Source organism: Herpailurus yagouaroundi, unplaced genomic scaffold (genome assembly GCF_014898765.1).
Source record: "Herpailurus yagouaroundi ecotype Mexico unplaced genomic scaffold, PumYag 65526, whole genome shotgun sequence".
Taxonomy (NCBI): Eukaryota; Metazoa; Chordata; class Mammalia; order Carnivora; family Felidae; genus Herpailurus; species Herpailurus yagouaroundi.
The window spans coordinates 1,043-4,154 of record NW_024418707.1 but is presented as its reverse complement, the minus strand read 5'-3'; the positions used below and the strand labels follow the sequence as shown (position 1 = coordinate 4,154).

The 3,112-nt window shown below is 53.5% G+C and overlaps 1 long non-coding RNA gene across 1 annotated transcript; it reads left to right on the top strand.

Annotated features, from left to right (window-relative positions):
- The first annotated feature begins 1,417 nt into the window (after window positions 1-1,417).
- LOC121024514 (uncharacterized) lies at window positions 1,418-2,674 on the top strand. The gene is made up of 2 exons (XR_005787724.1): window positions 1,418-1,551; window positions 2,587-2,674. It is a non-coding gene; the product is annotated as an uncharacterized LOC121024514 (long non-coding RNA).
- Window positions 2,675-3,112: the final 438 nt, after the last annotated feature.

Below are 3,112 nucleotides of genomic sequence, written 5' to 3'. Positions count from 1 at the left end.
GTTTACTTCAAATGAGTGTGTTTAGGTTGATTTTATTTGAAGCTGTGTTTGCCAGCAGATATGACATGGGTTGCTATGTGTGTGTGTTGCAAGGGTGGGACTCTGGCCAGAGGGTTTAAAGGTATAAGAGAGTGATTATAACCAAATTTCTGGAGCCAAACTGCCTTGGGGAAAATCCCAGCTCTGCTTGTCCAGTGACCTTAGACAACTCACTTATCTCTCTATTCCCTCAGCTATAACATGAGAGTAAGTTAATATGTAATGTAGCTCCTGGAACAATGCCTGCACATAGGAAATGCCCAATAAATATTCGCTGTTAATAAGTGTGTGATTGTGGCCCCTACCAACAGTTGGCTTCGATTGTACCTGCTATGGCCTCTGCCCGTTAATGCCTTCTTTTATTCTGGCAATTATCTGCTTCTGGCAATACCCTCACAGACACACAGGCCTCCTTCCCAGTCCCTTCACTCACAAACCCCATCACCTGCTCTGGTCTCCCACATCAGACCCAGCTCCTCAGGGGGCCAGAGACCAAATATGGATCATTCCTGGGTCCCGGAGCCCAGGGCAAGTAGGTACTTGGGAACAATTTATGGGTGTAAGTGTGTACAGACCTTTCATCGTTTATCTGCATCAGGTGAGTGGGGTGGACATGTCGGTACGACCCCCCGTACCTTGTTCCTGGGTGAGAATGAAGGTCTACATGCAGTAGATGTGTGTAAGTGGGAGGGGTTCTCTTACTGGGCCTGGTAAGGTGAAGTGAGACGGTGTATCTGTCACACTCCTAGTAGGTGTGATAATGAGAGAGAGGGGAAAGAGAGAGAGAGAGAGAGAGATAATGAGAGAGACAGAGAAAATATCTAAGACCAGAAGGTATTTGTCTGGGCAGGTGTGGCCCAAGCCTGAGGGCCCTCATCGCGGTTTCCCCCCCTTCCCCCAAACAGGGGGTAGGGCCAGCACCTTCCGGTCCTGCCAGCTCCACCCTGTCCTATCCCTCCCCACCCCCCACCCCTATCCCCCATCCCCCATCAGCTTTCTCGGAAAAGAAGCTCCGGCCCTAAGTCTTGCACCAGGTCAGAGCCTGAGCCTCCTCCTCCCCGCGGGACCAGGGCTGCCTCCGGGCCCCGGCACACCCAGCCTCAAGGTCTTAAACCCACCACGCAGACAACCTGCTAACCCTTCTCAGGCCCCTTTCCTGACTGGGCTGCGCAAGTAGGGAGCTGAGCTCAGAGCCAAGGAATCCTGCCTGGGGCGGGAGGGGGGGGGGGAGATTGTTTGGGGTCTGAGCCCTGATTGGCTGAGCCCGGGCCACGCCCCTACCCCTTCCCCTTCTCCCCCCCTTCGGAAGGGGGGCGTGGAGGCAACCGGGATCAGCCAGGGGCCAGCATGAGCCGGAGGGAGGGAAGTCTGGGTAAGGGGCTGAAGGGCCGGATGTCGAGTGTCCGTGGGGAGCAGGGGTCTGAAGGGCTGGAAGCTGGGGTCAGGGTCCCAGCCACCCCGGGTCCGGGATGGGAGCGGCCTGAACTGGGGAGAGCAGGGCCCCGGTGTCAGGTAACGAGCGGGTGAGCTGTGGGTGAGCTGTGGGAAGGGACAAGAGCCAGAGTTTAGCGGAGGCCTGGGCTGTGCCTTCACAGGGACTTGGGCTCAGGGTTTCTAGATCACGGGTTCGAGTACACCCTGGGAGAGAGGACTGGGAGCTGGGTTTGGACGCCTGGATCCTCTGAGTATTGGGAAAGAATCAGAGTTGGGGGCCAGAGGGAAAGATAGAGTTAGGGAAGGAAGTTTCTTTGGACCACAGGAACCAGTGAGTGACAACAGGAGATGAAAGTCGAGGTTGTTAAGGATAGGGACAGGCGGTGGGAAATTCAGACTTGGTGTGGGGGGGCGGGGCGGGAGTTGCCGGGCCAGGACTACATTCCCCAGCATGCCTTGGTAGGCGCGCTGTGCAGCTCGGGAAATGTAGTCATGCTTCCGGGGCTCCACCCTCTAGCTTACGCTAGGAAAGGCTAGTCGTGGATGATGCGGCTTTCTAGCTTTTTGCACAGAAGGTCCTTTGGAGAGGAAATGGGACTTCAGTCTCCCAGTCTGTAGAATGGGCTTAAAGGAGCATTCCGACTTGAAATTCTGTGCTTCAATGATGTTAAACTTCACCATCACTGAGGTACCGAGATATGTGAAACCTATCCTCAAAGGGCTCCCAGACTGAGGCAGATTCACACAAATAAAGGAGCCATTAAAAAAACTACCTTGGAAGTATGAGTAAATGGCCTAAAATAAAAGGAAAAAGTTAATTTAAGGGAGGGGTGAATCCAGAGGCTGCACTGAGGAGGCAATATTTGAATTTGGCTTTAATAGGATTTCAACAATGATTTGGCATCAGAGAATACATTGCAGGTAGGACAACTGTTTGGCGAATGTCTGGTGCCTCATTTACCATTGGTGGGAATGGGACATAGCCTGCCCGGCTTAAAAGTTGGAGAATTCAGAGCAGAGCTTCTCGATTCAGGAAGGAAGAGCCAGCCTGCAAGAAGTGGTCAAGGCGTAGGGGTTTGGGCTGCCCTCATCCCTCCCCCTTTTTCCCACCAGAAGACCCACAGGCTGACTCCACAATCTCACTCCTTCCCCACTTGGAGGCCAAGATCCGTCAGACACACAGCCTTGCCCGCCTCCTCACCAAATATGCTGAGCAGCTGCTCCAGGAATATGTGAGTGGGAATGGGGATGGGGGTGCCAGAGGCCTGAGGAGTGGGGAAGTACAGATCACAGAGGTTCCTGACCACCCATTTTTCCACCCTCATTTCCCAGCTGCAGAAAAATGGGACACAATTTGCCATGCTGGCAAATTGGGGAACTGGCCCCTCTCTGTGCCCCAAATGCCCCTGTGTCTGCCCCAGCTTGGAGGCTCCCCTACCACACTGCATTAAGACAGAGGCAGAGAGAGTAAAGAGAATTGAGTGAGTGAGTTAGGAAACCTAGGTTCTAGGCTCTCTGTGATCTTGTCACCTTACCACCATGGGCCTTGGTCTCCCCAGCTATTAAAGGAGGCAGTTTAACAAGATGAGTTGTAAACTCATCTACCTGTGCTATACAGAGAGATCAAGAAGGGGTTTCA